Below are 26,000 nucleotides of genomic sequence, written 5' to 3' on the forward strand. Positions count from 1 at the left end.
TGAGTCTCTATGTCTTCAATTTAGACCCATGGAATGACATACATGGAAAAACATAATAGATCTATCCATCCAATTTTGTAGCAAGTTGGCAAGTCTCAACCCAAATAACAATGTCGCATTCATTTTTAACTGCAGAAATTAAACTTGCTTTCTACTGAAACATTGAAGAAATCAACTTATAAGGATGACAATCTCACTTTAGATTATTTATTGCCTTGTCTTGTAACTCATATAAAAGAGATGAAGCATGTTATATCACTGAAAAATTATGCTTAATAATGAGGCATTGCACATGGCAATAATTTTACTGTAATGAACTATTTATCCCCAAAGAAATATAGCATTCATTTTTAAATACTAAAACAAGTTGATTTAATAAAATGATAGTAGAAATGAATAACAGAAAGAAAATTACCTTAATTGTCCCCTAAATCCTTCTTACTCAAAGTATGGTCTATCATCATCATTGGAAAGTTTGTCTCATATCAAACTCACCCAACAGAATCAGAATCTTCAGTTTAAACAAGATCCTTAAGTAACTCAAAAAATTAAATCCCCCAACAATGAATCCTCAAAGAAACAACTGCATAATAAATAAGTGGGCTAAAGACTTAAAGAGAAACTTCTCTGAAGAGGAAAGAAGGATGGCCAATAGACACATGAAGAAATGCTCAACCTCCTTAGCCATAAAAGAAATGCAAATCAAAACAACATGGAGATACCACCTCACCACAGTTAGAGTGGCTATAATCTAGAACTCTAATAACAATAGATGCTGGAGGGGATGTGGCCAGAAGGGAACCTTACTGCATTGTTGGTGGGAATGTAAACTTGTTCAACTACTTTGGAAAGTAGTATGGAGGTTCCTCAAAAGACTCCACAAAGAACTCCCCTATGACTCAGCAATCCCACTTTTGGGCATTTAACCCAAATGATCACAAAAAAGTCTATACTAAAGCTACCAGCACAACTATGTTTATTGCAGCATTATTTACCATAGCTAAGATATGGAAGCAACCCAGATGCCCCTCAGTAGATGAATGGATCAAGAAAATGTGGTTGTATATACACAATGGAATTCTATGCCTCCATCAGAAAGAATGACATTGCCCCATTTGATAGGAAATGGAAAGACTTGGAAAAAATTATATTAAGTGAAGTAAGCAGTCCCAAAGGAACATATGTCCCATGGTTTCCCTTGTTTGCAATAACTAGTATATGTCTGAAACAAGCAGAAAAGGTCAGATAAGATGTTAAGTGAAATGAGTCCCAAGATAGGGACACAAGTGGTTTTTCCTTTCTTGTTTTTGTTTCTAACATATTTATAAGGTACCACGGGATTTTTTTTTTTGTTGCTTTGTATGTCCCTCACCCAGATATAATCCCTGTTTTCACTGTATTTGATGTTGGTATAATTTGGGGTACAGAAGGGAAAAAAATAAAATGTTTAAATAGGGATACAGGTTGACTCATCACAACAATGATAAGTAGAAGATGCTATGTTGAAAAATGAACTTCACAATTGGCTGGGGGAGGCGGCGGTGACGTGGTTGTGGAGATGGGAGGGAAGGGATGGTAGGGCAAAAACAAAGGAGAGGCAACAATGCTTGATAAAAAAATGTACTAATTATCTTGCTCATGTGATTGTAATCCCTCTGTACAGTATTTTCACAATAAAATCTTAATTTTTAAAAAAGAGCCATAAGTGATTTTTGCATAAACTTTAAAAAATATTGGATGAAAAGGAAATCCATTCCAATTTTAATTGTGACACCACCTGAAAATTCTAGAATTCTTACATAAATTATTCATAAAGTTTTCTAATTTATTTTAACCTGTTTACTAAATTTTAACATCAACAAGCAAACAAATATCTGGGCAGTGATGGCTCATGTCTGTCATCCTTCCTACTAAGAAGGCTGAGATTTGAGGATCACAGTTTGAAGCTAGCCCAGAAGGAAAGCCCAATGATTCTCTTAATTCCAATTAATTATCTAACAAAAAGCCAGAAGTAAAGCTGTGGCTCAAGTGGTAGAGCAGTAACCTTGAGGAAAAGAAGCTCAGGGACAGTACCTAAGCCCTGAGCTCAAGTCCCAGGACCATCACACACAGACACATAGATGCAGACACAGATACACACACACACACACACACACACACACACAAAGCCAACAAAATTTGATTGATATCATGTACCTTACTATTTCTTAGGATAATTCTCCAACATGTAGAAATTTGTAACATTTCAGAATCTAATTTGTACTGTTTTACATTGTTAATATTTTACATTGTTAATTGTTTTTTTGGTTTGGCTAAGAAAAATATACTAAATAGTGAAATATCAATATTTTTCATATATATCACTAGTGATCTTTCCTTTTACTTAAAATCTAACATTGCAATTTATCTTCCTAACTCAAGAAGTAAATTCTATGCAAGATTTTAAAACAGAAAATCACTAATGTTGATCATTATACGATGTGAAGGAAAATGTTCCAAACTGTAAATATAGTATATTCTGGAATGTTTATGGGAGAATTTTTCTCCATCCTAAAATGAACATATAAAGAAAGAAGAAATCAGGAAAAGGGTATTCAGCCAAACCTTGCTTTGTCACAAAGTGTTCTTCAAATAACTTGCATCAGACAGGTGCTGGTGGCTCATTCCTATAATCGTATCTACTCAGAAGGCTGAGATCTGAGGATCACAGTTCAAAGTCAATTGTAAATGGAACATTCATGCAATTCTTATCTCCAATCAACTAAAAACATAAAAATAAAAAAATAAACCAGAAGTGAAGCTGTGGACTAAGTTGTTAAGCATTAGGTTTGAGCATAAAAGCTAAGAAAACAGTGCCCCGGCCCTGAATTTAGGACTTACCAAAAGGTTCTATTATTTAAAGGACTGACTAGAACCAAGGACTTAGAAGACAATGTTTCATATCCTACTTTTTTTTACTGCCCTTTGACCATAGAAATGAGCAAGTAAAAACTACTTGAGTTAGGGCTATTCATGGTCAGTTCAGCTGGGATTGATACCTAAATGGATACGCTAGAATAATTCCATAAAACATGAGGTTATAAGATGACCATCACCACACAAAGCCCCAGACAACTTTGGGAAGGCACAGTCACTGATGCATGACTTTAAAAATAAGTTTTTGGCCAAGTACCAGTGATTCACACCTGTAATCCTAGCTACTCATGTGGCTAAGATCTGAGGATCATGGTTCAAAGCTAGCCCAGTCAGGAAAGTCTATGAGACTAATCTCCAATAAACCACCAGAAAAGCAGAAGTGGCACTTGGGCCCAAGCAGTAGAGTGCTATCCTTGAGCTGAAGAGCTGAGGGACAGAGCCCAGGCCCAGAGTTCAAGCCCCATGACCGACAAAAATAAATACATTAATTAATTAATTAAGTTTTTGAAAAGAGGCCTTTTAGAATGAGCAACATATTAACCAACAAAATATTAACTGGGATGCTGGAGACTTTTCACCAAAATATTACTGAAACATCAGAACATTACTACTAACAGATACAGATATAGATAGATAAATAGATGATAAGTACATATATACGTACACATTCATATATGATTATATATTTATGTATAATATTTACATTTAATATAAATTATATATATACTTAAGTGTGTATGTGTGTGTGTGCAGCTTCTCTTCGCCATGCTGATTTTGTTTCCTATGACTATATCCCAGCAGTTATATTGCTAGATCCTGTGTTAATTCTACTTTTAGCTTTTCAGGAACTTCCATACTGTTTCCAAAGTGGTTGCACAATACCACTAATAGTGGGCAAGCATTCTCTTTTCTTCATATCTTCACTGACACTATTTTTCACCTTAGTTTTTTTGTTCATACTGTATTATGTTTTTCAGCCCAGTCAGAAAAGTCTGTAGCATTCCATCTTAGTACATAAAGCTGGGTTTAGTGGCAAGTGGCCATCTTCCCAGCTATGATTCAAAATCTAATAGGTAGATCATAGTCTATGCTTAAGCATTATGTGAGACCTTATCTCAAAAACAACCAGTAGAGCTGGGGGAAGTAATAGCTGTAGCTGAGCAGTAAAATGCCTGCTAGCAAGCACAGGCATTAAATTCAAACCCCACTATCACCAAATTTAAGGAATTTACTAATTAATTAATTAAAAATATATTCATGTTGAGCATGGTTATGCATGCCTGCAATCCCAGCACTAGGAGGGTAGGGCAGGGATCTGTAAGTTTAAGGAAAGCCTAGGCTACATAGCAAGATCTTTTCTCAAGAAAATAAAATATAGAAGGTTTACTATGAATGAGACACTTAAAAGACAACGAAATCTTTCAGAGTGTGTAGAATGAGTACAAAACTTAAAATTCCAGAGACATTATACAACAAGTAACAAAAGTAGTCTTCCTCATTTCTTCTCCCAGTTTTCTCCTCAGAGCCAACTATTTTCATTCATTTTGTGTAATAAAAATAAGTATTGAAATCTGCTTACTATATGCATGTCAAGTTTGTGATTATATTAAGACTGTAATTTGATGTTCACAATATCCTAGATGATATCATATTATTATTATTATTATTATTTACTAAAACTTTTCTTACCATTTTACAACTGAGGAAAATGAGGCACAAGAGAGTGTAGCTGGGCTGGGAAGGTGGCTCAGTGGTAGAGTGCTTGCCTTGCATGCCTGAGGCCCTGGATTCGATTCCTCAGCACCACATAAGCAAAAGAAAAAAGCCTGAAGTAGTAGAGCGCTAGCCTTGAGCTGAAGAGCTGAGGGACCGTACCCAGGCCCAAAGTTCAGGCCTCACGACTGGACCAAAAAAAAGAATAATAGAAAGTGTAGTTAAGGTTTCTCATATAGCAGAGTTAGTAAATAATGGGCTAAGATTTGACCTGAAATAGCCTGGCTTCATTTAATCATATTACACTGAAAGTCTGTGAATATATAAACATAAATCTGCATATCTAATAAAGTATGTGTGCACTAACAGATGACCACATATTTTTCTCAGTCATACAGCTTGAACTCAGGGCCATGGTGCTGTTCTTGAGTTTTCCAGCTCAAAGCTAGCACTCTACACCTTATAAGACACAGCACCACTGCTGATGTTCCGGTGGTCTGCTGGAGATAAGACTTTCCTGCCCAAGCTGGCTTTAAAATATCAGCCTCCTGAGTAACTAGGATTACAGGCATGAGTCCCCAGCCCCCAGTCATGCCCATGTTTTCATGCAGTTGTTATTTTCACATAATAATACTTCTTGGAAATTGTTCTACATAGCTTGTCAAAGGAGTGCCTTTTTTAATTTTTTATTGTGAAAATAACATACAGAGGGGTTACAATTACATGAGCAAGGTAATGAGTACCTTTCTTTCAAGCATTGTTGCCTCCTCTTCCCATCCCTTCCAATCTCCTCCCCTCCCCCCTACCCCGTGCCAAAGTTGTAAAGTTCATTTTTCAGCATAACGGCTTGTACACCTCATTGTTGCAATGGGTCCACCTGTATCCCTATTTAAACATTTTGTTTTTTCCCTTCCCCTCCACAAATTATAACAACATCAAATACAGTGAAAACAGGGGTTATACGATGGGAGAGGGACATACAAAGCAACAAAGAAATCATCTTATAAATATGTAGAAACAATAGCAAGAAAGAAAAATAATTGAGTCCTTATCTTGGGGTTCATTTCGCCTAACATCAACTTATCTGACCGTTTCTGCTTGTCTCAGACATATAGTAGTTACTGCAGATAAGGGAAACCATGGGACCTATGTTTCTTTGGGCCTGGCTTACTTCACTTAAAATAATTTTTTCCAAGTCTTTCCATTTCCTAACAAATGGGGCAATGTCATTCTTTCTGATGTAGGCATAGAATTCCATTCCATTGTCTGTGTGTGTGTGTGTGTGTGTGTGTGTGTGTGTGTCACATTTTCTTGATCCATTCATTTACTGAGGGTCATCTGGGTTGCTTCCATATCTTAGCTATGGTAAATAATGCTGCAATAAACATAGTTATGCTGGTAGGTTTAGTATGGTCTTGTTTGTGATCATTCAGGTTAATGCCCAAAAATGGGATTGCTTGATCATAGGGGAGCTCTATGTGGAGTCTTTTGAGGAACCTCCATACTGCTTTCCAAAGTGGTTGAACAAGTTTACACTCCCACCAACAATGCAGTAGGGTTCCCTTCTGGCCACATCCCCTCCAGCATCTGTTGTTATTAGAGTTCTTGATTATAGCCATTATAACTGGGGTGAGGTGGAATCTCAATGTTGTTTTGATTTGCATTTCTTTTCTTGAGTGAGCATTTCTTTATGCGTCTATTGGCCATCCTTCTTTCCTCTTCAGAGAAGTTTCTCTTTAAGTTTTTAGCCCACTTATTTATTGGGCAGTTGTTTCTTTGAGGATCTGTTGTTGGAGGATTTAATTTTTTGAGTTCCAGGTAAATTTTAGATATGAGACCTTTGTCCTTTGTATGGCTAGTGAAGATCTTCTCCCAATCCCTGGGTTTTCTATTGATCTGGCTAGCTATGTCCTTTACCATACAGAAGCTCTGCAATTTCATGCAATCCCATTTGTCCAACCTTTCTTTGATTTGTTGTGTTTCTGGGTCTCTGTTAAGAAAATTTCAGCCTGTGCCAAGGAGACCTAGGGTTTCTCCTGTAATGTTTTCAGAGTGTCTGCTTTGACTCTGAGGTCTTTGATCTATTTGGAGTTGATTCTGGTGCAGGGTGATATATAAGGATCTAGCTTTAATTTTCTACAAATGATTAACCAATTTTGCCAGCACCATTTACTGAAGAGGCTGTCTTTCTTCCATTCTATTGTTTTAGCTCCCTTATCAAAGATTAGATGGCTATAAGTCTGTGGGTTCATTTCTGGGTTTTCAATTCTATTCCATTGGTCTTCAGGTCTGTTCTTGTGCCAGTACCAAGCTGTTTTGATTGCTATTGCTTTGTAATAGAGTTTGAAATTTGATATTGATATTCCTCCAGCACTGTTCTTTCTGTTTAGGATCATTTTTGCTATGCGGGGTCTTTTATTGTTCCATAAATTTTTGGATTGCCTCTTCTATTTCCTTGAAGAATGAGGTTGGAATATTAAAAGTCAGTTCCTTAGGTTCCAATTGTATAGACAAAATATAATTTCTAACATAATCTTGTGATGATAAACTTTTAGATCATCATTGATCCTTTATTGCTGTAAGCACTGTTGAAATGGGGCAAATTTGTCACGTGTTAGGATCTACACATGATATGTTGTGCATATGAGATTGATATTACTCTGTTTCTAAAACACAAGAACAAGAGTTTGGGGGCAGCTTATTCATAAAGCACTACATATTCTTAAATAAATTGTTATGCTTTTAAGTGTCATATACATAATAGATCTTCCATACCTTACTTTCAAATACATTTTGCCTTAAAGAATTTAAATCTACCTTCTACTTTCAAAAACACTTGTAAAATATGACTTCTTTTTTGGATATTCATCTTCTAGAACATTATTTCCAGAGTCCTGAGATATTGGATATGAAAAGTAAAAGCAGCATGTTCATTTGTGAGTTCACAAGGATCAATTAATAACATACCCTTGTATCTTATAATCCATGTCACATATACATGAGGATGATAATCTATAAATGATCACATTTTTCTACTGCCTGCATCAGTGCCTATGTGTTCATAAGTAGGCTAGTATGGAGGAAATGATCCTGTTTTAAAGATTTCAATGAATTTATTTCAATTTTGGGGTGGTGTACATTGTGCAGTTCAAACACTAGAAACATCTAGTAGGAGCTTCAAACTCTTGTTCATGAAGACTGTCTTAAAATGGTTCACGTGTTAGTAACCACAGAATCAGATAACGCTTGTTCTGAATAATTATTTCATGCCCCTAAAAAGAAAAGCAATGGATATAAAAATTGAGAGATATTAAGTTACAAAGTAAGTGCTGCCATAAGAAAGCTTAGTGTTCAGATCTATAGCTCATGACATCTAAATTTAGAGTTAAATTTTCTCTTGGTGGGCAGAGTAATACATGCTTATAATCCCAGCTCTTAGGAGGTTAAGACCCGAGAGTGGTGAGTATAAGGACAGGCTGGGATAACTAGTAAGATATATTTCTATCACAGAAAAATGAGGGTGACAAATAGTGATGAGAAAATTCAGAATGGTCACAATGGTTATTAAAAAGCTGGTACTAAAACTAATGGTTACGTCTCTGGTCAATCTTGTCTTACACAACATTAGAGTTTTAGGATATAATTTTAACAATAAGTGTGATGTGGTTAATTTGCATACGTTTTAAAATACTTATGTAGTATAAAGAATGATGTTTGTCTCTCAACTGATAGCATCATAAATCGTAGTAAATATTTACTCAGTGCTTACTATCTTCCACTGATGTGTTAATTTCTTTTCATATATTTTCCTTTGTTACAACAATCTACTGAGATGGATATATTGTTATTTATAGTTATGGGTAAGGCAAGCAAATCCCAAAGACTGTTCTTATCTGTTCAGTTCTCCATGCTTTTGCATCTTTACCTGGACTTACCTGGACTGACTTCACTATGCTCCACTTGTTTGCTTGTATTCATTTATTGACCTCTTTGACCCTCCCTCTCCTACACAAGTTGACACGCCATGATACTTTTGGTTCTATCTCACATTCCCTCATTGCAATTGGTTCCCTTGCCTTCTCCCACATTTGCCTATTTGATTGCCAGGATCTGGAAGTATCCCATGAATCCAAATATATGATTCTAGCCTCTTCGGCAGAGCTAAGCAGATTTCCAAATGCCTAGTAGCCATAGCCCATTCATATTCCTTGCTACTTGCTCAAAAGCAGCCCTTTGTTTTCTAGGATAATAAATTATTATATTTCCTATTTCTCCTGCCACTACTATGATTGTCCCAGAGCTACAGAGTGAAACATGGGAGACCTTTTAGATTCCTTCTTTTCCATTCTTTTCTACTTGACTTTCACCAGTAAATCGTATTCAAAGTAATGTACATTCAACCTCACATTCATGTCATCCTTACCATCCTAAATTCTGTTACATTTTACAGGCCTTCCCATCTGTAAGAGAATCCTAATTGATTTCCTCGCCTCCCATTTCTTGACCTTTTAATCAGTCTTATTGATTTTTCTGTCCATTAATTTATCCAGAACTCAGGTCTAAACATGATATGTATCTCCTATTTCAGAAACATTTATAAAGACTACTCAGATGCAAGATTTTTCATAATACCTCTCTAGTCTACCTTTCTAAATGTTCACAGGCAAACCAGATGAATACCAGAACATTGTAAAAACTTCATTGTGTCAGATTCCACAATTCACTCCACAGAGTACTCCCTCCACTCCAGCCTACTGCTAAGAGTTTATTCATACACACACACACACACACACACACACACACACACACACACACACACACTCCCATCTATCTCGATTGTCATATCATTGTCTACTTTCCCTGAATTTTACTTACTTCAAAGTTACTCAAGAAGCAACATTCCTAGAACACAATTATGGTATTACTTTTGTGCTTTACATTATAGGGTTTTTTGTGGGGGGAGTTTCAGGAGGTAGGAGGGGTTGTCGGTCCTGGGGCTTGAACTCTGGGCTTGGGCACTATCTCTGTGCTCTTCAGCTCAAGGCAAGCGCTCTACCACTTGAGCCACAGCACAACTTCTGGTTTTCTAATGGTTAATTAGAAATAAGAGTCTCACGGAATTTTCTGTCCAAGCTGGCTTTGAACTGTGATCCTCAGCTCTCAGGTTCCTGAGTAGCTAGGATTACAGGCACCGGGCAGTATTTTTTGTTTGTTTGTTTGTTTATGAGCAGCTTCAAATATCTGAAAGTCTGTCACGTGGAAAAGTGATTAAATTTGTTCCATAAATATCCAGAGTAGAAACAATATTCATGACTCAGATAATAAAGACAGTTTTTAGCTCAATGCAGTAAAGAATTTGTGACATTGTCCCAAAAGTCTGCTGCTCTCAAGTGTAGCACATTCTTGTCATTTTACTGTCCACGCAGATACTAAAAAACTACCTTTAAGAAATGTAATAGAAAAGATACGTGAATGGTACCAGATAGTCAATAATAGTATCTTCCAAACCAGTGATTTTCTGTGTGTGTGTGTGTTTTACATTTCGAAAGGCATTTTAGAAGCCCAACTTAAATATAATTTTGCCTTCCATGGTTATGGTGAATCTGTTTCTGAAAATCAACCCTTTGTAAGTTTTTAGAAAAAAAAAACAATTATATATCATAATAGATTCTTGTTCTTATGCATATGCATAGATATTAATATATAAATAACTGCTTATTTATTGATTATCAATTTCAAAACTCACTTCTTAACCCCTCTATAAAGTGTGCAAATGGTTCTTTCTTTGCATTTTTCTACAATATGAAAACAGTAGGGAAAAAACAAAATGCTTAAATAGGGATACAGGTTGACCCATTGTAGCAATGAGATGTACAACACACTATGTTGAAAACGAACTTTACAATTTCGGCAGAGGGGGTGGGTAGTTGTGGTGGTGGGAGGGAAGGGATGGTAGGGGAAAAACAAAGGAGGAGGCCACAATGCTCGATAGGAAATGTACTCATTACTTTGCTCATGTAACTGTAACCCCTCTGTACAATATTTTCACAATAAAAAACTTACAAAAGAAAACAACCCTGAAAACAGGAGGCTATAGGGCCTAAGGTCGATATGAAAAAGTTTTACCTCATTTGACCCCTCATAGGGGTCTTAATTAAGATCTTAGGATCCTAATTAAACACAGTGCACATGTAGATGTTGACTTCTAAAGGGATTCTCTCATATCTTTCTATGTAACCATTGATTTGATAACATTTAAAAATGGCTTTACTAATTCTGGGTGCCAGTGGCTTACTCCTATAATTCTAGCTACTGAGGTGGCTAAGATATGAGGACTGCAGTTCAAAGCCAGCCCAACAAAATAGTCCCCATGAGACTCTTATCTCCAATAAACTACTCAAAAAAAGCCAGAGGAGTAGAATGCCAGCCTTGAGCACATTGAGGCTCAGGAACAGCACCCAGGCCCTCAGTTCAAGTCCCAGGACTGATGGGGGAAAAAAGAAAGGAAGGAAGGAAGAAATAGCCTAAGAATTTAACAGTGAGTTCCTTATTATACAGGTGATTTTTATTTTAAAAAGAAAACGTAAAAAAAAAAGCTTAAGCAAATGTAAAGACATTTCTTAGAGTGTGACTGTTTAAAGATATTTCTTATAGATAAATTAGAGTTCGTGCAAAAAAGGCAGTAAATAAACTCATAAACCAATGTTCAATCACTAGTCATTAAATAAATGTGAGTTAAACAATGAGATATGATTTCACACTTAATGAATTGGGCAAAAATGTTTTTTAAATAACCTATACTCAAACCCATGCTTTTACAATGAACATATTGCTGCAGAATTATAAATTAGTGGAGTATTTTTAAGAGGATAATTTACAATGTGAATACATTAAGATCAAATAAAAATCCTTATTCTTTGAACCAAGAATTTTAACCTTCAGAATGTATCCTAAGAAATCAGGATAGAGGACTGGGAACATAGCTTAGTAGTAGAGGGCTTGCCTCGCATGAATGAATCCTGGGATTTGAGTCTTTAGTACCACATAAACAGAGAAAGCTAGAAATGGTGCTGTGGCTAGAGCGCTAGCCTTGAATACAGAGAGGCTTAGAGACAGTGCCCAGTCCCTGAGTTCAAGCTCCAGGACTGACCAAAAAAAAGAATAAAAGAAAAAGAAAATCAAAAAAAGATAGAAAAGCCTATTTACTTTGACATTCATTGTAGTGTAGGTAACAACTAAAATTTTCGATTATAACCAAATATTTCCATGGATTAGTTTTATTATTTTATTAAACAATATATAGCCATTAAACTATAATTCACAAGATTATATAGTAATATGAGAAAAAGATAAGCAGATATTAGTAATGAAATCAAGATTCAGAACTATACCTATATATTATTACAATTTTGTACAACATGCCATATGGACAAGAACTAGGAAAAAATTTGACATCTTGCAAGAGTGGTATTAAAATTAACTATGTGCTCTTGTTGGCTGAAGTACCATGCTATTTCTACACTAAAGTCAGAGAAAGTCATGCATAATCTTCTCTATGGAAGGAAGCAATACTGGGTAGGTGCTTTGGTAGAATATCAAAGTGGTGTATTAGGTTTTTGGTGTGTTCTATGAAGCTTTAAATGCAACTTCTCTCCAGTTCTTTCTAACTTGTTTCATGATTCCAAATGATCTGAAGGAAAAGAAATGTTTGGAATAGTCTTTGAATTTGCTGTGGAAACTCAGTTTCTCCTAGGGGCCAGGTAGCTTCTGACAATAAATTATATGTAAGTTCTTGAACGCAAAGGGATGTGACAGACTCTTAAACAAACAAGGATGTTTACTGTGTACTAAGTGCCTATAACATGCCAGACCAGAGCTTGTACTCTTCTAAACCTATAACATGCCAGACCAGAGCTTGTACTCTTCTAAACCTATAACATGCCAGACCAGAGTTTGTACTCTTCTAAACCTATAACATGCCAGACCAGAGCTTGTTCTCTTCTAAACCGTGTCATAATTTAAAATATACACAAAAAATCTCATTAAAGCTTCTTTTCTCTGTTTTTCTTTTTTCCAAATGAGTAAATGGATGTCTCATAGAAAAAGAAATAGCTTACTTCAATTCACACAGGTATTATTGGCAGGTTGAGAATTTGAATTCCGATTTCACTCCCTCTAATGTTCACATTTTTTGTATCACAACAGGCTTCCTCACAGAATGGTATCATTGAGGGGGGATAATCCAACTTCTAGGGAGATATTTCACAGTCACTACATCAAGAAACCAATTATAACCAAATTTTTGAGTCACTGTAGCCAATTGGCTGAGCACTGAAATAGCATCTTAGTAAGGCCAACATTTCTTTTTTTTTTTTAATTTTATTTTATTTTATTTGAGAAGGCCAACATTTCTTGACCTAATAGACAATGGTGTCCTACCCTTCCACATCCATTGATAGAAACCACTCCTAAATTTCTTTGTCTTCTAAACACAGCTAAAGAGTTCAAGGGAGTTTGTTTCCTCTGCTCCCCATTTTTTCATTCTGTATTTCCTTTCTGGAGTAGTATTAGCCAGCTTTCCATTGCTGTAACGAAGTAGCTCAGATAATCAGTTTAAACAGAGGAAAGGTTTATGTTGGCTCATGGTTTCATAAGCTTTCATTCCTTTTTTTTTTTTTTAATTTTATTTTATTTTATTTGAGAACATACTGTACAGAGGGGTTACAATTACATGGGCAGCATAATGCATACATTTCTTACCAAGCATTGCAGCCTCCTCCTTTGTTTACCCTTCACCTCCCTTCCCAGCCTCCCCCCTCCCCCCCCACCCAATCATACCCCCCCACACACACCGACATTGTAAAGCTGGTTTTGACATGACATTTTGTACTTCTCATTGTTGCAACAGGTCCACCTGAATCCTTAAACGACTTGTTTGTCCCCATCTCCTCCACATGTTATACTGACATCAAATATAGTGAAAGCAGGGGTTACACTGTGGGGGAGGGACATACAAAGCAACAAAGAAATAATCTTATAAATGCGTTAGAAACACATGCATGAAAGAAACAAAAACATTAAAATACATATTTGAGGGTTCGTTTTCCTAACATCACATTCTCTGACTTTTTCCGCTTGACTCATACCTATAGTAGATATTGCAAATAAGGGAAACCATGGGACCTACGTTTCTTTGGGCCTGGCTTACTTCACTAAATATAATTTTTTCCAAGCCTTTCCATTTCCTAACAAATGGGGAACTGTCATTCTTTCTGATGGAGGCATAGAATTCCATTGTGTATATATACCACATTTTCTTGATCCATTCGTCTACTGAGGGGCATCTGGGTTGGCTTCTCAACAAAATTTTGGCCAACCGACTTCAACAATTCATCCAAAAAATCATACACCACGATCAAACAGGATTCATTTCAGGGATGCAAAGCTGGTTCAATATACGCAAATCAATTAATCTTATTCATCACATCAACAGGAGCAAGAATAAGAACCACATGGTTATCTCAATAGACGCAGAAAAAGCATTCGACAAGATCCAACACCCCTTTATGATGAAGGTTTTGGAAAAATTAGGAATCCATGGAACATTCCTCAATACAATAAAGGCTGTATATGACAAACCTACAGCCAGCATTATACTCAATGGTGAAAAACTAAAGCCATTTCCTCTTAACTCAGGAACAAGACAAGGATGCCCACTCTCTCCACTTCTCTTCAATCTAGTATTAGAATGCCTAGCTACAGCAATAAGACAAGATGCAGACATAAAGGGGATCCAAATAGGGAAAGAAGAAATAAAGCTTTCATTCCTACCAGGAATTGGCTTCATTGGTTTTAGCTTGTGCAAGGAAATCAGGTAGCATGTGAGAAAGCAAAGCTGCTCATGCCATGGAAATGAGGAAGCAAAGAGAGAGTCAGGGAGGCTAGAGTCTCAATGTCCTTTTAAAAGCAGACTCTTGGGGTTCATTTCGCCTCACATCAACTCCAAGATAAGGATTCAAATGATTTTTCTGTCTTGCGATTGTTTCTAACGCATTTATAAGATGATTTCTTTGTTGCTTTGTATGTCCCTCCCCCACAGTATAACCCCTGTTTTCACTGTATTTGATGTCGGTATAATTTGTGGAGGGGAAGGGAAAATACAAATCATTTAAATAGGAATACAGGTGGACCCATTGCAACAATGAGATGTACAAGTCGTTATGTCGAAAAACGAACTTCACAACTTTGACAGGAGGGGGGACGGTGAAGGAGGCGCGCGGGGGGGGGGGGGGGGGGGGGGGGGGGGGGGGGGGGGGGGGGGGGGGGGGGGAATGAGGAGGCAGGGAGGAAGATAGGAAGGGAAAAAAGGAGGAGGCAACAATGCTTGTTAAGAAGTGTACTCATTACCTTGCCCATGTAATTTTAACCCCTCTGTACGGTATTTTCACAATATAAATAAATAAATAAGCAGACTCTTAGTGATCTAACTTCCTCCCATGAGATCCCAACACTTTAAGGATTCCACCACTTCCCAATATAAACACGGGCTGAACACCAAGCCTTTAACCTACCAGACTTGGAGGGATACTCCTTTAAAACATAAACTGTAGTCAAATTTTAACAGACAATTAAAAAATTAAGTCCAAAGAGTAAAAAGTGAGCAGTAAAATCTCAACGAACAGCTAGCTAATTGGCAAGAAAACCGAGGGAAATTAAACTTTATTGAAATTTCCAGTAAAGTACATAATTTAATAGTCTCAAAATTCTTCTTTAGAAAAGCATGTGATGTCACATGTGTCTTTACAAAATATGAAAAAAATAACTCAAATGCTATGATCATGGGAAAAATGTTTTGTGTATCATTATATTTTAGGAGTATTTTCTTCTAGTTCTATGTAGAATATAATTGGTAATTTGAGAGGAATTATGTTGAATCTGTAGGCATGTACTTCTAATATTATTGATTCTTCCAGTCCATAAATATGGAAGATATTTTCATATTGTGTATGTGTTCTTTAATTTACTATGTGTCATTGTTATATAGTGTTCAATAATTTGCCTCTTAACTAATTAAATTTTTCCCTGAAAATTAAAAAAGATGTATTATTTTAATTTCTAAAATTAGAAAAGAAATGAACAAAGTGAAAATGAGATAATTTGTCAGAATATTAGAACAAGGGATTATCCTTGAGAACACTTTTTGGGTACAAGTACCAGTCCTGGGGCTTAAACTCAGGGCCTGGGCACTGTTCCTGAGCTTTTGTGCTCAAGGTTAGCACTTACCACTTGAGACACAGCTCCATTCCCAACATTTTGAGTGGTTAACTGGAAATAGAGTTTCATGGAATTTCGTGCCCAGGAAAGTCAGTTTCTCAGATCTCAGCCTCCTGAGTTCTGGGGAACATTTTTTATAAAGATAGTATTAAGTCAAGAAGCTACTACAGGGGCTGGGAAGGTGGCTCAGTGGTAGAACACTTGCCTTGCATGCTCGAGGCCCTGGGTTCGATTCCTGAGCACCACATAAGAAAAAAGCCGGAAGTGGCACTGTGGTTCAAGTGGTAGAGTGCTAGCCTTGAGCTGAAGAGCTGAGGGACAGTGCCCAGGCCCAGAGTTCAGGCCCCACGACTGGACCCAAAAAAAAAGAAGCTACTACAGTCGACATAAGTATTTGGAACATTATATATTAGAAGAATATGTAATATAAAAAATTCATAACATATTGGAAGAATCTGTTATATAAACAATGGTAAGATCTTAGGTTAAGCAAAAGTATGAAAACTTTTGGGATATTTCTAATCTGAAATGCCATGGCCAGAGGTATCTTTGCATAAAACTATTATTAGAATTAGGTGGGCATGATTAACCAGTGCAGCTCTCAGTCTCATGAATGCTTGTGTATACACACGTAAGAATCCACATGTGATAAGCATTTACTTGAATGTGCAAAATTAAGCTTGCATGAATATTTTAGTTCAAATGTATGTATCGTTGGACAAGTATAATGATACATTTTTAACATAAACATTTTAGTAAACACAAATCCTTCCCCTTTCTGAAAACTTGATATGCCATTCTTTATAAAGTTTATTGCATATTTTAACTATGAGTCTTCATTTCATCTTTGTAAATCTACAAAATGTCTTAATTAATTCTTAATTTTTTTACTTTAGAGAAAATTTAGAATCACAGAAAGAGCAGAAATTTTAGAGCTCCCTAAATGTAATGCATTAGTTATAAATGATGAGACAATGTCATTAAACAATTACGAATTAAATTTCATAGTTTACATTGTGGTCTTTGCATTTAACACTGCATGAATTTTTGACAAATATAATGACATTTATCCACAATTGTACTCTCGCTCACAGTGTTTTAACTTCAGTAAAATTCTTCCAAGCCACATATTTTAATGCAACAATAATTCTCTGATCACTGGATATCACCTTAACATGGCTACAATGTTGCTTCCAAGCTGATATTGTATTGAGCTTTTGCAAAGTCATGGAGAAAAGTCAATAGAATCAAAATACTAAAAAGGTCAATATCAACTACCAACTTTCTGGGAAAATTGCCAAACTCATAATAATACCATCTTTGGCCCTGTTAACAGGGTAAGATTATGAATGCATCTAAAATCTTAAGATATGTCAATTTAGGAAACAAGAAAGAGATTTGGCTTACTGTAGCAAAGCATGATGCCAAGAACTGAATAGATAATCACTTGATGGATTCTAAAGTTTTAAAATCTAGTCAGAAACATCCAATGTATAGTTTAATGTTGTCTAAATAATCTTTATTATTCCATACAGAACATAAAGATACTTTGAAGTAGCATATTGTGACACTCCAGCATCATACATGGAAAATGCTATAAAACAGTAGTGATAGAAAAAAATAATAGACAATACTTCAATAAGCTGAGTTCCCACTAAGACTTAATGAATCATTAGCAAATTTATCTTGACAAAAAAGTAATATTAAGGAATTACTGGCAAAATAATACATGTTCAATTGTATATCCCCTTATGGAAAAATGCAGGGAAGGTAGTATATGACAAACCACATTAGATAATCCAAAAGAAGGAGGATCTCCTTTCAAAGGGGAAAATGTCCTAACTTGAAAGACTCACATTGTGGAGGACAAGGCACTGGATTCCATCATTTTCTTTTTCTATCACAGGCTAAAGACTGTTATTAGGGGAAGCCACAGAACCATAACTACAAATTAACACATCTACAATAAACCAGATCCTCCAGAAATCATTTTGTCATTTGTCTCCTTGTTTCATATTACACTGAAACATTATAACATTCTTTCCAGGCATCTCAGTTCCTCCATTCTGGCACAATGAGTTGATCTTGACACTTTACTGAAATGGCAGAGCTATCACGTAAAATGTGTTCATCATCTGTGCTCCCTAACCCCACTCCACAGGCATTTACGTGATGTCTTCCACAGTGTACACTCTACCTTAATTTTCCTTCTTTGAGAATTATTCTATCTACTATTTCTTCCTAATTGCATTTTTATTCCCTCCTTCCCCCATGTATTTTTTATTTTATGCTTAGGCAGTAGGGTGTGGTTGAAAATCTGAAAAACCTAATTATATACTGCATATTATATTGTACGTGTTATGTGTTATATATAAGTTTATTTAAAATGTTTTTGGGTATAAATTGGGGATTCTTTTGTCAAACAGAAGTGGATAAGGATGAAGATAGAGAACTCTAAGAATGTTCATGCCTCTGACTAGTAGAAGTCAATTAAGTTGAAATGAGTCTTACAGTGATTTGGTAAGACATCCTAGAAAATATGGATACTTTCCTCCTTAGAACTAGATAGCTTAGATCCAGTTCTGAACCTATTGCTCCAAGTTTTTTTTTAAGGTTTGTTTCAGATCTCCAGAGATATTGGTTGTGGTTTATTAGAATAGATGCCTAACACTCTCAAATAAAAATCAGTACCCATAGAAATTTGTTACAAAGTATGTTCTACTTCTGCTGTGTGTTCACATCACTCCTAGTCTATACTATTCAACCAGAGTCCAAGGTTGAGACTAAAGCTGAGATTACTTCTTAGAGTCTCAAGTACCCCAGAGCTGAGATTCCTTCCATGATATTGAAGCTAAGATATTATATTCTCCCTTTTCCCCAATACCACTCTGAATTCCTCTGCCTTTTTTAGTCTCAAAGAGATTAGCCTGTAGGCTATGTTCCAAATAAATAAAAAAGCAGTGACTCACTTTTACTAACACCATATAGTGAGATTTCATCCCAAGAAAGATGAAATCTTCAGATTTGTCATCTATATCTATTCTGGATGTTCATCTTTGGAAATTCAAATTATAGTTCTAATAATATTTTGTTATAATCCATGTGCCTTCCATGTGTACTTATTTAGTTCTCAAAACAATTCTATGACATAAGTGTTTTGTCCTCACTTCAAACATAAACATGAATGTTAGTAAATAATTTAACTTCCTCAGATAGTGCTAGATATCACAATGGAGTTCAGGTGCATTCTCCTTACCTCATGTTTGAGTGTGCTAAAACACAAACATCTTAAGCAGCACATCAGTGTTCTCATAATACATAGGGATTATAATAGCTAATGATTCCTGTATATACAATCCCAGACATTGCTATATTTCATTCAATCCTCACAGCATTCCACCATGCAGATGCTACATATTTTTTAACTATTTACATTTTAGTAATTGCACTTACGGCTTGTATTAGACCCCAGACAGACTGATTTCTCAGCCCACATATGTAACTTCCATTACATCTTGATGATCTATACAATGTATATCTTGGGAACATCTTGAGAAAGCTCCATTTATTCCTCCAAGATAATGTCATCTGTCTGATATATTTTCTGTCTATTACAATCACTAAAAGAAATAAATCCCAGTATGGCATTTTTCCTCCAAAATTTGCATGTCCTACGGAAAATGAAAGGTAGCCTAGATTAGGTTAATAGGTTCAACTTGCCCTTTCTTCCTTTCCAATGTTCTTACCTTTACCCAGAATTCTGTAGTTCATAAAGAAGCTAATTTGGAAAAGAGAGCTGCAAAATCACACTTTGCTTTACTAAGCACCATTACCCCTCTTCTGGCTTCTCTCACTGGAGCTGACTTCTGAAATGCAATTTTCTCCAAAATTCAATTTAAACCACATTTTTTTAAATTCAGTCAACCCAAGTCCTAGGTTCCTCTACATATTATTGACACTTCTTTGCAAAGTCCTTTAATACTTCATAGCTAAATCTTATAGTAATCGTTCAATAAATGATGTATAAATTGAATGAGTTTTCAGGCTATGTTTACAATGCCTAGTTTCAAGCCAATTGTTCTTAATCAGTTGAAATGAGACTTCTTATATTTCCAATCACCAATCAGGATGGTTCTGAAATGTATTATCCTAAATTTTTAGCTTTCTGTGGAAGGCATTTTTCTATTCTTACTGGGTTTTCTACCATATCATAATTTAAATACATAGTTCCAGATTATGTTAGGATATATAGGATAGTAAAGGATGTAATAAATACATATAATCCTGATGGCACTAACAGCACTTGACTTCTGGGGTTTAATAAAAACCAAAGGCTTGTGAATATGTTTAATACATAATAGTTCATATCATAGGCAAAGTTCCTGTCAAAAATATTGCTAAGTAACTATTTTGCAGTCTCTTCACATGAAGCATCTTGAATATCTTACTATTGAGAATCATCCAAATTATATGAGAATATAATGTAAACAATAGCCATGAGTTAGGAATTAAAAAAGTACTATGAAATTACAAAGACTACAGACACTATTCATCACAAGAAGCTAAAAGAATAAAGAGGATAACTCATGAGGTAAACTGTTAAGAGCATAAAGATGCTCTATAAATAATGTACTTGATATAAAAAGTCAAAATAGTCCTATGAGCTGCTTCTTCCTTATGACTGATACAATAAAACATCTCCATAGAAGAACAAACAGCTCAAATGAGTTTAGGCAACCATACACTGATATATGTGAATACACCTGAAAATCCATTAAAAATATTCTATAATACTTCAGAACTTTCAACTCAATACTACTAAAGCCAGACACTGATGACTTATGACTACTCAGGAGACTGAGATGCATAGGATCCTAGTTTGAACCCAGCTGGGGCAGAAAAATCTGCTAGACTCCATCTCTATAACCAGCAAAAACCTAGTCTAGATGTGTGGTTCAAGTGATACAGAGCCAAGCAAGCAAGCTGCAGACCCTGGTACCCAAGGGTGGAGGGAACTAGTGGAGAGTATATTTAATTAACCTTCAAAATATGTCTACTGTATGCCATGTAAGTTTTTAATGATTTACCAAAAGGTAACTTATGTAATCCTTAAAGTTATTAGGTATAATCTATGACTATCTTCCATTTCCACTATGTAGGATTGGAGACAGCGCGAGTGGTTAGGTAGGGTCTTATCTATAACAACTGAAGAAGTTGGTGGTTTAACTCCTCTGCCTTACTGTTGTACAAAAAGTTGAGGATTGTTGTTTTGTTTTTACTGATAAGTTGAGTGATTGTTGGGGTTTTTAATGCCCTCATTTCCACAATATTATACGATATACAACTATAGTATTATAAACCTTTCCAGCTTATACAAGCAGGAAAAATTAAGTGAATTAAAGCAAATCCAAAAAGAAATTTAACTTATAAGATGAACAATAAACTTATAGTCAAGTTTTACCATACCAACTATATCATACCAACTATATATAGAACTTTTAAACAATGGGAGTTGGAAAATGGAGAAGGAATTCATCCTATGAAACCAATAGTTCTTAATTCCAAAATTAGGAAAAAGCTTACTTTTAATTATAGGACCCTTTATCAATGAATATTTTGAAACACCTTAACTAAAATATCAAATCAAAACAAATAGCATATTTCAAAAGGCAACGCATCTTAACCATGAAGGAAGCCAAACATTATTATATCTTCTAAAAAATTATTTAAGTGTAATTCACCATAGTAGAAGACTAAAGGAGAAAAGCCTATGATAACTATAGTTAATGCTGAATCACCACGGTGAGAAAATATAACACCGAAAGAAAAAGGGAATAACGAATGAACCAGGCTGGCTCTGGAATGCTTCAGGAGAAAAAACACCCCATTCTGCCCTGCTCTCTGCTCTTATACTCCCTAGTCATCTGTCTGGCTCAGTGGGACTCTACCTACTGGAAACAAATGGGAAAATAAGAAAAATATGTTTTTAAAATAAATTTCCATTAATCCATCTTTCTAATCTAGTACTTAATACTTGTCTGCTTGAAAACCTCAAACTACTTCTAACCCAATGAATTTTTTTTTACTGCCTGGATTAAGATGCTATCTTTTCTGTGGTTTTATGTGTTTCAACTAATAAATTAAGTCATATACATAGATAATTCATAAATGTACTAATATAATATAAATGAAGTTTATAGCATTGATATTATACATTACAAGCACAATAATGTTGTTTTATTTATGAACTACGGGCTCATTTATTTTGTCTCCAAACTGAAATGTGGAAATAAAAGTAAACTCTAGATAGGAGCTTACTTAAATTATGAGTCTAGCATGCTTAAAAATTCTTTCCTTGGAAAAAACAAATTGTTTAAATAGGGATACAGGTGGACCCATTGCAACAATGAGATGTACAAATTATTATGTGGAAAAACAAACTTTACAACTTTGGGGAAGGGGGAAGTTGGGAAGAGATAGGAAGGGGAAACAAAGAAAGAGGAAACAATGCTTGATAAGAAATATACTCATTATCTTGGCCATGTAATTGTAACCCCTCTGTACGGTATTTTCACAATAAAATAAAAAATTAAAATTAAAAGTAAAAAAATTATTTTCTTGGGAAGAAGAACATGAAGGGGGGGAAAGGTTAAGTACTAGAACTAGAAATATGATACTCTAAACAGGAGTTCCTCAGGTTATCCTTTCAAGTGAGTGGAGATAATATGTCCACCGACCAAGGAGGAAAAAATTAATATGAGCTGAAGTGAGAGAAGAGAGGAAACAGAAATTTTCCTCTCAGTGTTGTATTTCCAAAAAGAAAATATTCCAGTTGCTGGTGGTTCAAGCCCATAATCTTAGCTACTCAAGAGGCTGAGATCTGAGAATCACAGTTCAAAGCCAGCCTGGGCAGGAATGTCCGTGAGATTCTTATTTATCTCCAATTAATCATCAGAAAACCAGATGTGGTACAGTGGTTCAAGTGGTAGCCTTGGGCTGAAGAGCTGAGGGACAGCGCAGGCCCAGAGTTCAAGCCCCATGATCAAAAGAGAAGAAAACCTTTAGGAAACATTTATTTAAAAAATGTTTTAACCTGATATCTCAATGGTAACAATAACAAAAAGAAGTAATACTCTTATCATCCAAATGGGATTGCAAGAATGAAACAAAGAACAAACTAACTCCTAACCACTTGCAAGAACTGAAGCATACCCTCTCAGTGGCTGCTACCAAAGCAGATGTCACTTCAGGGGAGGCCAGGGAAGAGGCTGCCAAGCAGGTTTGGATATGCAAATATGCAGTGTTAAGATTTTACTTTATCCTAATTCCAATCTATGTCAATTTATAGGTGGAAAACAAATTTTCTGAGGCCATTTTGTAAACAACTTATTCTTTTCTGAAAGGTATTTTACAGGTGTGCGTGCCAGTGTGTCCGTCCAACTGTGGCTCTTAAAATTTGTCTCAAACCTAAAGACAGAGAATTTCAAGGAGATCCCAACAACCAGTTCAAGAGACTCTGAACAAACGTGGCAGACGTTCTTTTAAATGCTTTTACAACTGCCTCAAAAACCCTTTATTGTTTTTTTCAGTTCTTTCTCTTACACTTAGCATTCTTTTCTCTAATCATCAAGAAAATCAAAAGAATGTCTTTAAAAGGGATGAGATCTTGCTGGCCCCCTTCACAGGAAAGTACTAGTTTGCTTTGAGATACCGGCTGCTCATCTGTATACACTGTAAAGCAAAAGTGGTTTGTCTATGCTGACTTTCAAATTTGTTGACCACAATGCATCCTCATTTTCACAATGCTTGGATTCATTGCTCATAGTACCTTAAAACATTGAGAGTGAAGGAGGAAAATGGATCAGACATCAAAATTTCTTGAATTAATCTCACCTCTACCACTAGATAATTTGGGGAAATTTAACTAATTTGAAGCACATCTGTAAAATGAAAATCAAGACAATACTTCATTTGTGGACCTCATGGAGTTTTACATGAAGATCAGAGCAAAGCATGGATATCAAAGCAGTCTGTAATGTGCATGGTGATATGCTCATTAGAAACTATTACAAATGAATTACCCTTCAATTATGATGGGTAATAGTTCATGTACTTCGAGCTATTTATCTGGCTGCAGTGTTGGTTTAATCAGAATCAACCATATTGTGTGGTCTCCCTTGTGAGTGGCTAGGGTTAGAGGTTTAGTCCTATACTGGACATGAGGTGCCTTCTAAGCCGAAGAGAGCTGAAATATAGTTATGGGATCAACATGACAGTCCCTAGACTTTGTCTCCTCAAGGACTACCTCATACTGAGGACAGTATGAAAGGAGATCCCAACAGGTTTGTTGTCATTGCCTTGGCCAGGTTTAGAGAGACAGTAAGCTTCATATTTATATGACAGAGCTTAATTGAATCTCAAAATCCTTTAACTACAACTACCCATTATAATTCTCATTTTCTCAACAAGGAAACTGAGGATAAAGTTAAGTATATGACTTATCAAACCCTCACACAGCTTACAAGTAGAACAATTAAAAACTAGACACAGTTGTTTGGATCAAAGCCTCTATTTCTATGTTTTTAAAGATTCTATCATTTTCTGAGAGAAAGAAAAGACAGGAAGGAAATGAAAGAAAAAAAAGAAATCGCATGACTTTGAGACAAACACTATTTGGTAAAATAATAGATGAGAGTGACGCTATGGAGCTTATAATAATCATATTCTCTCACCAACTGCCAGAGGGGTTCTGCATCTCAAAATACAGGGCATTTGAGAGGAGATCCTTTAATCCTTCCATATAAAACTATAACAACCTCAACTGAAAAATAATTGAGACTTTTAGACATACTATAATAACAGAGTTTCATGATTTGCCTGAAATCTAAAATCTGAGGCCACTAAAACTTACATTCTCATCTCTAGCAGTAGGTTGGTCACTGCAGGGAGTATAGCTAGACAGACAAATAGACAGACAGATAGACTGTTATACACCATTTATCTATTTTTGGTATATTCTTCACTCCTTTAATGTAAACAATAAAAATATGTAAGCTCAGAGAAATAAGCAATTTGCCTGTCACTCTTCTAGCAAAAGGTAAACACATAATTGAAACCTTTCAGTTCATGATCTTTCTACTGTAACTGTCTCCTAAATTCATGCAGCATTTTAGCCAGTAGCCATAAGAGCACTCTATAGACTTTTCTCAATTAATAGATTCAAAATAAGCCTCTTGATTATGTATGTGAGTCATTAATTTGACTATTCTTTAATGACTATCGGATACTTTCTGTTATTTATAATCCCTTCAAATTTCTCTAAGGTAGATATGCATGCAAAAATGTATAAGCTCTTTCCTACAATCTCAGCTCTTCTTCTTCTTGTGGCAACAATAAACTAAAAGAAAAAATGTAATAGTATTGGAATGCAATGATAAAATATTATTTTTAATATTATTTTAATTTTAATAGATGCTCCTATATAAAGAGTGCCGAAGAATAATTAGTTACATGTGTACAAAGTATAATGACCAAATCAGGGCTATGCATATCTTTTTTAAGCTAACAATAATTTCATTCTTCATTATGTTTTGAAATAACTATATAGCGAAGATTTTGTTTTGTAAAATGAAAATAAGTTAATACCTATTTAAGATCATAGTTTAGACAGAATACAATATTAAGAGTCAATCCTACATCTTATGAAAAGAAAGATATAACAGCTGAGGTCATCCATAGTTCAGTCAATAGATGATTGGACTCCCCAAAGGAAAAATATAATTAGTGTCCTCTTTTGTATGTGTGTCTGCTTTAACAAATCAGCACTTTTCAAAAACCTAAATAATTAAATAAATTTATTAGCTCCTTGCTGATCTATTTAGAGTTGTAAATTACTTTCAGGTTGATTTTTGCTTTGCTTTGTTTTCTTGGGATGAGGGTAGGTGTTTAATTACAAGCTAACTATAAATCTTGATTGAGAAAGGGCTGAATAGATTTAGACTATGTCTAAATCTTCTTATATAGGCAGAAGTTTGGGGTTTTTTTTTTTTAGCAATTTGAATGCTTTAAAAATAAAAGATTCCTCTTAGGTTACCTCA

This window comes from Dipodomys spectabilis, unplaced genomic scaffold (assembly GCF_019054845.1).
Source record: "Dipodomys spectabilis isolate Male_0828 unplaced genomic scaffold, ASM1905484v1 ptg000015l, whole genome shotgun sequence".
Lineage (NCBI taxonomy): Eukaryota > Metazoa > Chordata > Mammalia > Rodentia > Heteromyidae > Dipodomys > Dipodomys spectabilis.